The sequence below is a fragment of the Macaca nemestrina genome, chromosome 4 (assembly GCF_043159975.1).
Source record: "Macaca nemestrina isolate mMacNem1 chromosome 4, mMacNem.hap1, whole genome shotgun sequence".
NCBI lineage: Eukaryota > Metazoa > Chordata > Mammalia > Primates > Cercopithecidae > Macaca > Macaca nemestrina.
Window position 1 is genome coordinate 27,596,767 of NC_092128.1, and position 13,144 is coordinate 27,609,910.

The following is a 13,144-nucleotide window of genomic DNA, read 5'->3' on the forward strand; positions in this document are numbered from 1 at the left end:
GTGTGTATGTGGTCCAATTGGCTTACCATACAACTTACTGTAATAACCATTTTTAGAGGTGCAGTTCAGTGGCATTAAGTACTTTCACATTGTCATGCACCTGCTACCATCATCCACCTGCAGAAGATGTTCATCCTCCGACACAGAAACTCTGCACCCATCAGATGCTAACTCCCCCTTCCCTCCCCTCCAGACTGCCTTCGCTTTCAAAATGGGGATAATAACACATATCTCATGTCCTTTTGAGAATTAAGGAGATACCCTAGCCCTCCATTGATGGTCAGTATATTTCTTTTATCTTTTCTTTTCTTTTTTGAGATAGGGTCTTGCTTTGTCACCCCAGCTGGAGTGCAGTGGCTGGATCTTGGCTCACTGCAACCTCTGCCTCCTAGGCTCAAGCCATCCTCCCACCTCAGCCTCCTGAGTAGCTGCGACTACAGGCTACACCACACCCAGCTAATTTTTGTGTGTGTATTTTTTGTATAGACAGGGTTTTGCCATGTTGCCCAGGCTGGTCTTGAACTCCTGAGCTCAAGCGATCTGCCCATGTCAGCCTCCCAAAGTGCTGAGATTTCAAGTGTGAGCCACCGCGCCTGACCACATGTATTAAAATACCTTTTAATACATTTGAGTTCCCTGCCTTCTTCCAGAGTCACACTTCCATCTTGGTTCACACCCTTTGTGATGGACAAGGGAAGGAGGCAGAAGTGATTTGAGCTTCATTTCCCTGAGGAGGAAACCCAGGCCTGAGAGGGAGAAGGGCACAGCCAGTGAAGTCTGAGCTCCAGCCCCCTCCTGATCCCCACCCCATCCCTGCTGCCTACCCCCGCCGGCTACCCCTGTGGTCCTGACATCAGGTGCTGGTCCCGACATCAGGTGCTGGTCCCGGAGCCCAGCAGACCTCACATAGAGCTTTCACAGATGGTGGCCTTGCCCTGCCGGGATGGGGTGTGGGGTCGTTGTCGGGCCAGAACTTGAGGCTGACAGCCGGAAAGCCCCTCCCTCGGTCTCTGAGCCAGTGAGGAATCACTTCCTGGAGCTGGGGTCCCCCAGGCCTGGGTTTCCTTTCCTTCCCCGGGAAGGTTCAGGCTCAGCCCCTCGTCTGGGTCTTCTCTTGACCACAGCTGCCCTGGTGCCTCATCTTCTCCCCTCCCCAGATCAGCCATGCCTCACTGGGAAGGAAGAGCCCCATGGGTCTGGGCAGACCTGTGCCTACTCTTGTCTGGGCAAGGCCTGTGCAGGTGTGAGTGGCTTGAGAGGGAGTGGAGGAGGTGGGCGGCGCGGTTCTAACAGGGAAGGGGAGGTGGGGTGCAGTGCAGGGCGGGAGAGTGGAGTGCCTTTCCTTCCCCCCTGCACGGCTCAGCAGGAATATAATTAGAGCTGACATAGACCGGGCACTTTCTATGTGTACACACTGCTCTCAGTACTCAAAGGTATAGAGTTTGTTACTTTTATTACCCTGCTCCCCACTTCTGACAGATGGGAAAACTGAGGAACAGCGTTCAGACATGTGTGTTAAAAGTCGAGACTCTTGCCTGGTTGTACAGCTTGCGTGTGGACCGGAAGCCGGGTGGTCGGGCTCCCTGCTACCTGCTCTTAGCCTCTGTCCTGTGCTGCTTCGGTGGGGAGTCACAGAGGGGCACCGCTGAGGCAGTGATGTGGGCACACGGGAGCCAAGTAGCCTTGGGTGCTGTGCCCTGCTCCCAGGTGTTGAGGACAGGAAAGAATGCGGACTTGTCAGCCCTGGGAAGAAGTGGTGTGAACCAGGGCTTCTTACAGGTGATCTGGCCACAGTGCCCTCCCTGCAGGGAGAAATTCTCCCAAGTGAAGGTGGCCCTTCCCCATTGCTGGGACATCTCCACGCTGGACAGTGGCAGCCCCCTCCTGCCCAGGGAAGCAGGCAGACGGGCTCCACCCTAGGGGAGCAGCGGGTGGCGGCCAGGCCAGCTGAAACAAGCTGATAAGGGCAGAACAATTCCAGATTTGAAGAATGCCCGGAATTATCTCCCCTGAGGGGGCAGCTCTGGGCCCCTCTGGGAGAGGTGATTCTGAGAGGCAGGCCTGATGACCCCACCCCTGGGGTGCCGTCCTGCTGCCCAGAGTCTCAGGGTCCCAGGGACCGCAGAGCCAACAGAACTGCCAGGGTCCCAGGGAAGGGACGGGGAGGGTGGAGCATGACTGGAGTCTGTGGCTGCACCTGACACTCAGCCTGTGTGGGGGTAAGGGGCGCAGGTTGGGGACCCGGCCCTGCCCCAGACAGTTGGAGCAGCCCATCTTGCGTCTCTGTTCTCGTGGTGAATCTCCATCCTGAACCCCTTGTCTTAGCTCTGACTTTTGTTACAGTATAACAGAATACTGTCGGCTGGGTGGCTTAGGCAACAGACATTTATTTCTCACAGTTCTGGGGGCTGAAAGTCTGGGGGCTGATCAGGGTTCCGGCATGGTCAGGTTCCGGCGCGGGCGTTTCCTGGCTTGCAGACAGTGCTTTCATGCTGTGACCCCACAGGGCAGAGAGAAGGTCTGCTGTCTCTTCCTCTTCTTAAAAGGACACTAATACATCATGGAGGCTCCATCCTCAGGACCTCATCTAAACCTAAGTATCTCCCAAGGCTCTACCTTCACACTGGGGGTTCGGGCTTCCACATATGCATTGTGCGTGGGGCCCAGACAGTCAAGTCTGTCGTACCCCTTATACCCAGGGAAGTCAAGCCACCCCACTTTTGGGTTCCCAAGCAGGGGACCATTTGGAGGGAAAGAGAGCAACCCCAGGAGTCACTACCCCCTCTTTTCCAGATGGGGACCTATGGCAGACCAAAAATGTCCCCCCACCTCAAAAAAAAAGATATACAAGTAAAAATCTCTGAAACATGTGATTATTATCTTATGTGGACAGAGGGTCTTTACGGATAACTAAGGACCCCAAGATGAGAGCATGCTGGATTTCAGTGGGTGGGCCCTAAATCCAATGACAAGTGTCCTCATCAGAGGCATATAGAGAAGGTGGCTATGTGACCATGAGGGCAGATGTTGGAAGGATACTGCTTTAGCCAGGGAGTGTCAGAAGCACACACCTTGATTTTAGACTTCTGGCTTGCAGAATGGCGAGAGATTACATTTCTGTTGTTTTAAGCCTTTGTGGTAATTTGTTATGGCAGTCATAGATAAACTGATCTAGGTAGGACCTGAGGTGCAGAGATGGGCCAAGGTTCACCCAAGCACATGCAGACGGGGAAGACAGCCATCACCGGTTGGCGAGAGTGAGGCGAGTCAGGTCCTCCATGGCCTTCCCATGCTGTCCTCTGCAGACAAGCCCCTGGCTCTTATCCCGGGTCAGGTTCCTCCTGGAGGCACCAACATCTGGTTGGCACCTTGCGGGTTAGAGAGGGGGAGACACTGGTTTTCTTAAAGCCACAGAGGGCAATTGTTTATAAGCGGGTGGATGTAGCATTAATAAGATTTCAGAGCCGAAGACCAGAGCCAACAGCCTCCAAGGACGGGACCCACACTGGGTTGGAGAGATCCAGAAGGGCCTTTTGGTGGAAAGAAATGAGCGCCCAGCTAAGCAAGAGCTGGGCAGGGGGATGACCAGACTGCTGGGGCAGGGAATTAAGGGTACTGACTTAATTTTTTTTTTTTTTTTTTGAGATGGAGATTTGCTCTTGTTGCCCAGGCTGGAGTGCAATGGCGCGATCTCGGCTCACCGCAACCTCCGCCTCCCGGGTTCAAGCGATTCTCCTGTCCAGCCTCCCGAGTAGCTGGGATTACAGGCCTGTGCCACCACACCCAGCTAATTTTGTATTATTAGTAGAGATGGGATTTCTCTATGGTGGTCAGGCTGGTCTCAAACTCCTGACCTCAGGTGATCCTCCCACCTCGGCCTCCCAAAGTGCTGGGATTATAGGTGGGAGCCACTGCGCCCGGCCTTTTTTTTTTTTTGGAGACATGATCTCTCCCCATTGCCCAGGCTGGAGTGTAATGGTGTGATTATAGCTCACTGCAGCCGCAAACTCCTGGGCTCAAGTGATCCTCCTACCTCATCCTGAGTAGCCAGGACTACAGATGCACCCCCCACCCCGGCCATGCCCACCTAATGTTTTGATTGTTTTGTAGAAATGAGGTCTTGCTATGTTGCCCAGGCTGGTCTCAAACTCCTGGGCTCAAGTGATTCCCCTGCCTTGGCTTCCCAAATTGCTGGGATTACGGGTATGAGCCACCAAGCCCAGCCCTGACCTCACAAAACCCAAGACACATGGAGGTGGGACCGCAACATGGGGAGCATCAAGTTCTTCACAAGGAAGGCAGGGGAGTGAGGGGGCTGCACGCAGGGGCAAGAGAGGGCACCTGGTGCCTTGGTGCTGGGAGGAGCCCTGGCCAGGTGAACAGAGAGCAGCCCCGGGTCCCTTACTGACCTGGCTCTCTCATCCCACCCTGCCTCGCTGTCCTGCCCAGCTACCACCCAGAAGCCTGGCAATAAAAGGGCCAGTGTACAATGGCCAGCAGGACTTGTAGCCTGAGAAGGTGGGCCCTGGAGAGCTGGGGGTGGAGGCGTGGGATGTAGACCTCAACCTGGCTGAACCCCACAATGGCATCACACCAGGCCCCTCCCATCATACCAGGCCCTGCCTGAGTCCTAGCAGCTCCCTGCACCCCCTGGAAAGAAGGGGCTCGTGGAGCAGATGTCACATGTTGGAAAATGATGTTAGGGTTGGGCAGCCCTTGGAAAGGCCCCGCCTGTACCCCTAGGGAGGCGCAGCGTGAGCCCTCGGAAGTGACTGGCTAGGATGGCTCTGCTGTCACAGCCAAAGCAGGCTTACCTAGTACACAGTGTCGTGCTCGACAGAGTCCGAGGCCGGGGTGTGTCATACACACCCAGAGGGACCTTAGGAATCTTCTGGCCCACCTTTCACAGATGCATTTCAAGAGGGCGGACAGCTTGCCCAGGCCTGGGGGTCCCACGCAGGGACAGGACGAGGAGGTTTCGGACCTCCCATTTCCCAGCCTGCGCTCTTCCCTTTGGCACACCAGTCGAGGAACACATCCGCCCGTCTTGCCTGTCTCTCCCCTTGGAGCTTTTTTGTTTTACTTCTGTGGAGATGAGTTGGGGGTGGTGAGCAGAGGACAAAGAAGGAAGGAGAGGTCAACACTGGTGTCCAGGCCGGAGTCTCCCATCCCACCTCCTCCCTGGACTCTTTCCACACCCCTCTTCCCGGAGCATTCTTTCCAGTTTCCTTTCCCACTATTAATAGTCAAGAGTCAATCCTAGGTCTGGAAATAGCCAGGAACAGAGGAAACAGGCCCTCCTTGAAGATTGAAGCAGCCTTCCCACCGCAGGGGAGCAGGCCGAAGTCCGTCTTCTCCTCCCACTGTCCCCCTGGCCCCTGCGGGAGCTGGCACTGTGCTAACTCATTCAACATAGGCTTCCACATCAGCAGGAATGTCATGTCATTTCTGCCCTGCTGTGATGTACTGGCCTTTGCAGCCCTGTCCATCACTCACCGGACTTTCACTCCATCCTCTTCATCTCAATACGTGTCATCATTCTTGTTGACTTCAGTAGTCACTTGGGTAAACACTGAAATACCCTGGCCTCTGTTTCTCAACCTTTTCTCATCTCTACTTCATTGGGTCATTCCCATTTCACCCCCTGAACTTTTTCAGCCCCTCAAACTGTATCACCTCTGAAATCTTGGCATTTCCTCCTTGTATCACTGTCTCTCTACCTTCCAACTTATCTGCTCAAGTAAACCCACATCACAATGCTTGAACTCAAGACGTAACAAAGTCCAGTAACCTTCCTCATTGCCTTTTGGCCCCTACCTGGCCTTATTTCTGTCTTTCTCCATCCTCTATGTCAATAATCCACCATTAGAATCCCTACCTTGCAAAGATATTCCCAAATTCCTTGCACCCTCTCCTGCTGTCATACCTAGCAAAACCCCATTCTCAGATAAACCTTTGCCTCTATTTTTCTACACCAAGCAGCTGAACATTGCTACAGTAAAATCTGCCTGATTGCATTAACTTTAAATTCATGATGCCATGCCTCAATTTGGCACCAAATACTACTTGACAATCATATTTTACTTCTTTAGCATGGTAGTTCTCAAAGTGTGGTCCTCTGGCCAGACGCATCAGAATCTTTTGGGAACTTGTTAGAAATGCGTATTTCATATCCCAGGCCTGCGGAATCAGGAACTCTGGGGCTGGATCCAGCCACTGGTGTTTTCACAAGGCCTCTGTGTAATTCTGACGCTTGCTGAAGATTGAGAACCTCTTTTGTAAGAGGTTCATGTTCCTATTTCCAACATGAGTATTTTACACTTTTCCCTCAAACACTCCCTCCTCCTTTTTTCTATCTATATCACTATAGCTGATTTCATCTAGACTTCATTGGGAAAATTAAAGCTGTCAAATGTAAACTCTTTCTACCACCAAAATACAGCTGTACTTACGACTGTATCCATTTTCTTCCCTCCTGTTTCAAAGATGGAAGTGTCGGCAGGGCGCGGTGGCTCATGCCTGAAATCCCAGAACTTTGGGAGGCTGAGGCGGGTGGATCACTTGAGGTCAGGAGTTTGAGACCAGCCAACATGGTGAAACCCCATCTCCACTAAAAAAAAAAATACAAAAATTAGCCGGGTGGTGGGTGCTTGTAATCCCAGCTACTTGGGATGCTGAGGCTGGATAATTGCCTGAACCCAGGAGGGAGAGGTTGCGGTGAGCTGAGATTGCACCACTGCACTCCAGCCTGGGCAACAGAGCAAGACTCCTTCTCAAAAAAAAAAAAAAAAAGGTGTCTGACTATCCAATGAAGGCCAAGTCCTCTATGGGTGCTGAGTTGGCACAGGTATCTCCTCTGCATCTTAAGGACCCTGTGAAACAGTAGGAAGAGAACACATACACAAAGAAAGCATTCATACCAGCTCTAGCATCTCCTACCTTTGAAAAGAAAACAGAAGTTTCTTAACTGTCCCAGCTCCCCCCGGCTGCTGCCGTATGTCTCTGATCCCCTAGCATTTGATAAAGAGTTGTCCACACATGCAAACTCATTTTCCTACCATTCATTCACTCTTCGGTCTGCCCGAGTCAGGCTTCCACCTGCCCTGTGCCCACTGAAACTGCACGTGGTGGTTGCCAGGGACTTCTCTTTGCCAGTCTCATCATTCAGCACAGCCAGCCACTCCTTCCTTAAAACAAAACAAGAATCTAAAGCAGAAACTTCTGTTGCATCTCCCTGTTTCCCCTTAGAGATAACTAGTATCCTAAACTTAGTGTTAAATTCTCTGTAAAATTTTTGTAACATTTTCTGTTTCCCTAAAAACATTTAGTTTTGCCGATTTTTGTACCCTGTAAGTAGAACCATGTAAGTGTTCTTGTTCTTCCGTTTATTGTTCAGTATTATTCTTTAGATTAATGCTAATAGAGGTAGTTATAGTCCACTCATTTTCAGTCCGGTCAACACTGCGTTTTCTTGCTACCTATATGGGGCCAATGTAAACTATTCTTAAGGGCATTTTTGTAAATGCACTGTGATGCACATTTTGTCTCCCTAGGATAAATGCCTAGTGATACAATTGGAAGTTGTGGGCCGGGCGTGGTGGCTCACACCTGTAATGCCAGTACTTTGGAAGGCCAAGGTGGGTGGATCACTTGAGGTCAGGAGTTTGAGACCATCCTGGCCAACATGGTGAAACCCTGTCTGTACTAAAAATACAAACATTAGCCGGCCGTGGTGACGGACACCTGTAATCCCAGCTACTAGGGAGGCTGAGGCAGGAGAATTGCTTGAACCCAGGAGGCGGAGGCTGTAGTGAGCTGAGATCATGCCACAGCACTCCAGCCTGGGCAACAGACTTCTTAAAAAAAAAAAAAAAAAAAAAAAAAGGAAGTTGTGGATTGAACAATATGCGCATGTCTTTCTTTGATAATGCCACACTCTTTTCCAAAGTGTTTCAACCAATTTACACTACTGCATATTCTTGCTACCCCTTCTTACTGACTTTAAAATGTTTGTCAGTCTGATGGGTATGAAAAGAAAATTCTTTCTTATTTTGCATTTCCCTCATTACTAATATTCTCAGATGTTCTTAGGCTGTTTGTGCCATTTTTTTCTGAAAAATGCATGTATAATTCTTTTATTTTTCTATTGGGCTGTTTTCTTAAGTATAGAAGTTTTCGGGGCATATCTACAATTTTTTGGAATACCACTATAAGGATGATTTGTTATTTAATCATTTATTTATCAGATTAGACTCGTGGATATTTATTTTATTCTTGGGGTTCCAATCCAATATTTCTTGTTTTGTTGCTCAAATTGTTCCAGGTTTGGCCATTATGAGCTCTTTCCTGTTGACCCTCTTTCAGGTCTTTCAGGTTGAACTTGCCTTCCTCTTCCTTTTTTTTTTTTTTTTTTTTTTAGCACTTCTTTACTTTCTGACATTACAAGATGTTTCAGGCTCATTTTGCATTTTCCCTGTATCAGCACTAGAATCAAGCCCTTTCTCCAAGGAGCCTTGGTTCCTTTTTTTGTAGAATGGTATCAGAAACCAAATATGGACCCTGGGTGTACCCTATGCTACTGGTATGTCTCTGCTTCTAGATGCTCTGAGTGGACAGAGCTGGGAAATAGACATTTGTTAACTATGTATTCATTTCCTCATCTATCATCTATTTGTCTATTGAAACATGAGTTCTGACTGACTGACATCCGCTGTCTCTCATCAAGCATCGCAGGGCTAGCGTCCTCTCCACCTGTTTACTTACTTGTAACTTCTTTCTCCAACAGTTAGAAACCTGGCTTATGTTATCTATAATTTGTTTAATTATTTGTTCAATCCTAGTATACATGTAAAGTAGGTTTGAAATTGACATGCCCTTGTAAGAAACATTCTTATTACTTAAAATACACTGTTTATATGCAGTTCTTTTGTTACAGTATCTAGTTAAAAAAAGAAAACCGAAAAAAAAAACTCTTCTAGAGTCGTTTAGGTCAACTCTTGTTCTCCACCCCCTTTAGCGAGGTTATGTTATACCTTTTTTTTTTTTTTTTTTTGAGACAGAGTTTAGCTGTTGTCTCCCAGGCTGGAGTGCAATGGCACGATCTCGGCTCACTGCTACTTCTGCCTCCCAGTTCAAGCAGTTCTGCCTCAGCCTCCCGAGTAGCTGGGATTACAGGCACGCACCACTGTGCCTGGCTAATTTTTGTATTTTGTTTTGTTTTGTTTTGGTAGAGATGGAGTTTCGCCATGTTGGCCAGGCTGGTCTTGAACTCCTGATCTCAGGTGATCCGCCTGCCTCGGCCTCCCAAAGTGCTGGGATTACAGGTGTGAGCCACTGCGTCTGGCCATGTTATACCTTTAGAATATAGTTAAATTGATTTTTGTAGTCTCCATTACATCCTAGGATTTCCTGGACATCCGAGGTGATTATTTTTCTAAATTGGCATTAAGTAAAGTTAATTCTTGGAGTACACAAATCTTTGGGTTTCAAGAAATGCAGAGTCTTGTGGATTCTTGTGCATCACTCACTGTCCTAAAAATAACCTTGTATGGAGCTGAGGAGTCCGTTCCTCCCAGTTCTCTCAACCTCTGGTGTCCACTGATCTGTTTTCTTTCCCTATCATTTTGCCCTATCTATAAAATCAAAATGGAATCATGCTGTGCAGACTTTTGGCTTCTTTCACTTAGCAAAATGTATTTAAATCTTATATATGCTGTCACATGAATCACTAGTTTATTCCTTTTTATTGCTGAGTAGTCATTATATGGCTATATAATATCCATTCACTTGCTGAAGAATATCCCGGTGGTTCTCAGTTTTGGGTGATTGTAAATAAAACTGCTGTAAACATTTGCATGTAGGTTTTTGTGTGACTATAGGTTTTCATTTCGTGTAGGTAAATAAGGGTGGAATTGCTGGGTCATATAATAATTGTTTGCTTCACTTCAAAAGAAACTGCTAAACCGTTTTCCAAATTATCTGTACCACTGTGCATTCCGACCAGCCATGTATGAGAGATCCTGTTTAGCGTTTGGTTTTGTCAGTTTGTTTGATTTTAGCTATTCCAATAGGTATGTAATGGTGCTGCACTGGAGCTTCAATTTGAATTTGCCTAATGACTAATGATGAGTATCTTTTCATATGCTTATTTGCCATCTGTATATCTTCTTTGGTAATTTTTCCTTGGAGATCTTTTGCCTGTTTTAAAATATTGGGTTTTTATTGTTGAGTTTTCTTTGTTGTTTTCTCTGTGTGTGTGTGTGTGTGTGTGTGTGTGTGTGTGTTTCCTATTGAACCCGGTAGGACTCACAGTACAATGTTCAATAGGAGTGGAAAGAGAGGACATCCTTGCTTTGTTCTCAAACTTCATAGCAAAGCGTTCGGTCTCTTCCCATTAAGTATGATGTTAGCTGTAGGTTTATTTGGAGACATCACTAATTAGGTGAGGGAAGTTCCCTACTATTCCTGGTTTGCTGAAAGGTTTTGTTTTGTTTTAAATCATGAATGGATGTTAAATTTTGTTAGATGGGCTGGGCGCGGTGGCTCACGCCTGTAATCCCAGCACTTTGGGAGGTCGAGGCGGGTGGATTTTCTGAGCTCAGGAGTTTGAGACCGGCCTGGGCAACACAGTGAAACCCTGTCTCTTCTAAAATACAAAAAATTAGCTGGGCCTGGCGGCGTGCACCTATAATCCCAGCCACTTGGGAAGTTGAGGCAGGAGAATTGCTTGAACGCGGGAGGCGGAGGTTGCAGTGAGCTGAGATCGCACCACTGCACTCCAGCTTGGGCGACAGAGTGAGGCTGTCTCTGTCTCAAAAAAAAAAAAAAAAAAAAGTTAGATGATTTTTCTGCAAATATGAAGAGAATCATATGGTTTTTCTTATTTTGCTTCTTAATGTGTTGAATTGCACTGATTGATTTTTCAAACACTGAACTGTCCATGATGAGCCTCACTTGGTCATGATGTCCTTTCTATGCAGTGCTAGATTTGATTAGTCATCAGGGAAATTAAAAAACCACAATGAGATACTACTTCATGCCCACTAAAATGGCAATAATGGAAAAGATGATAATTGTTGTCAAGGATCTGGAAAAACTGGACTCACAAAACAATTGCTGATTGACATGTAAAATGGAGCGGCCGCTTTGGAAAATAGCTTGGCAGTCCCTCAAAATACTCAATAAAGAGTTACCACATGACCTAGCAATTCCACTCCTAGGTATGTACCCAAGGGAAATGAAAACATGGTCACACAAAAACTTGTACACATAGCAGCATTATTCATAATAGCCCAAGGGTTAAAACAACCCAAATGTTCATCAGCTGATGAACGGATGAACAAAAATGGAAGCTCCATACTATGAAATATCATTTAGCAATACAAAGAAGTAAGGAACGGACACATGCTACCATGGATGAACCAGGCAAACAAAAGTGAAAGAGAAAAGCTTGAAAACACATCAAAGTGAAAGAAGCCAGTCACAGAAGACCACATAGTGATTGATCCCATTTACGTGAACTCTCCAGAATAGGTGAGTCTGTAGATAGAAGTAGATTGGTGGCTGCCTACTGTGTGGCTTTTCTTTTGCTGTGTTTTTAGTGTGAAGGTTTATGTTAATCAAGACACAAGTTAGGCTGGGCTTACAATTTGTTGTTGCTGTGGATACCTTTGCTGCACCCGGGGCTGCAAAGTCCTCCAGTAATATCTCTGTGGGTCCTTGCTTGGCTGTAGCTCATCCTTGTTTGCTGCTCCTCAGATAGTCTGCCTTTTGCAGCTCCCCACAGCTGTATTCCACTGTTTTTATTTGAGATGCATCCTCACCATGTTGCCCAAGCTGGAGTGCAGTGGCACGATCTCGGCTCACTGCAACCTCCACCTCCCGGGTTCAAGCGATTCTCCCATCTCAGCCTTCTGAGTAGCTGGGACTCCCATCTCAGCCTTCTGACCACGCCTGGCTAATTTTTTTGTATTTTTAGTAGAGACAGGGTTTCACTGTGTTGGCCTGGCTGTTCTCCAACACCTGACCTCAGGTGATCTACCTGCCTTGGCCTCCCAAAGTGCTGGGATTACAGGCGTGAGCCACTGCGCCCTGCTGCTCCACTGTTATTTTTTACTTCACACTTGCTGGCCTTGTAGAACAGGGGAGGGGACCATTTCCTGGTGTTCTGTTTAAGTCTCCCTCAGGCCCTGGGAAGCTGAGCTTGGGGGTGTGGCCTTCACTCACATTCCTGCCTCTTACCTAGATGTAGCGGCTGGGTTTAGCTTCAGGAGTAAGGAGCTGTTTTATTTTTCCTGTACTCTTCCCGGGCTGTGGGAGGTTTCCGCCAGTGCCCTCAGGCCGGAGACTTTGTTGACCTCCACCTGAAAGGCTTTTTTCCTGCCCTATAGGGATGTGGAGGGTATGGAGTTTCAGCACCGGCTGTTTCTTTCCCCAGCGAGCCCCACCCACAAGGGGTTGCTTTTTCAAGGCTTCCTGTGAACACCTGATGGGGTTCCTAGGAGTAAACTGCCCTGTGTTGTGGACATTACAAGCCTACAGCTCATAGGGCTTCACATTTTCATACTAACCCATCCACAGCTTTTAGAAGCTCATTTAAAATTTGTCTTTAATCAGCTGAGTGCGGTGTCTCACGTCTGTAATCCAGCGCTTTGGGATCAGCACAAGGTGGGTGGATCACGAGGTCAGGAGTTCGAGACCAGCCTGACCAACATGGTGAAACCCCTTCTCTACTAAAAATACAACTGAGCATGGTGGTGTGTGCCTGTACGCCCAGCTGCTCAGGAGGCTGAGGCCAGAGAATCACCTGAACCTTGGAGGCAGAGGTTGCAGTGAGCCAAGATCATACCACTGCACTCCAGCCTGGGTGACAGAGCGAGACTCCGTCTCAAAAAAAAAAAAAAATTGGCCTTAATCTTCTTACTGAACTTTGCCCACGTCCCAGGTAAAGCAAGTGCCCTGGTCGGGTTGCTCCCTGCAGTTGTCCATCCATCTCCACTTTTTAGGGGCGTTTTCTTCATGACCTCAGGGCTCAAGAAAAGTCATGACTTTTTGGCTTCTCAACTTTTTTTTTTCTTTTTTTGAAACGGAGTCTTTGTTTTGAGATGGAGTCACCCAGGCTGGAGTACAATGGCACAATCTTAGC

At 48.0% G+C, this 13,144-nt stretch overlaps 1 protein-coding gene and 1 long non-coding RNA gene across 5 annotated transcripts in view; one reads left to right on the forward strand and one right to left on the reverse strand.

The window, feature by feature from the left end:
• Positions 1-13,144, forward strand: part of LOC105471370 (podocalyxin like) — a 55,979-nt gene that overhangs the window by 22,349 nt on the left and 20,486 nt on the right. The window lies entirely within an intron of this gene.
• Positions 1-13,144, reverse strand: part of LOC105471369 (uncharacterized) — a 30,702-nt gene that overhangs the window by 6,218 nt on the left and 11,340 nt on the right. The window contains exons 2-4 of one of the 2 annotated variants that reach the window (XR_981102.3): positions 6,453-6,610; positions 4,815-5,085; positions 2,892-3,368 (exon numbers count right to left, since the gene is read on the reverse strand). This is a non-coding gene — a long non-coding RNA (uncharacterized lncRNA). Of the gene's footprint in view, positions 1-2,891; positions 3,369-4,814; positions 5,086-6,452; positions 6,611-13,144 lie in introns of those variants that run through there. The other variant, XR_011621589.1, reaches the window with a different exon arrangement.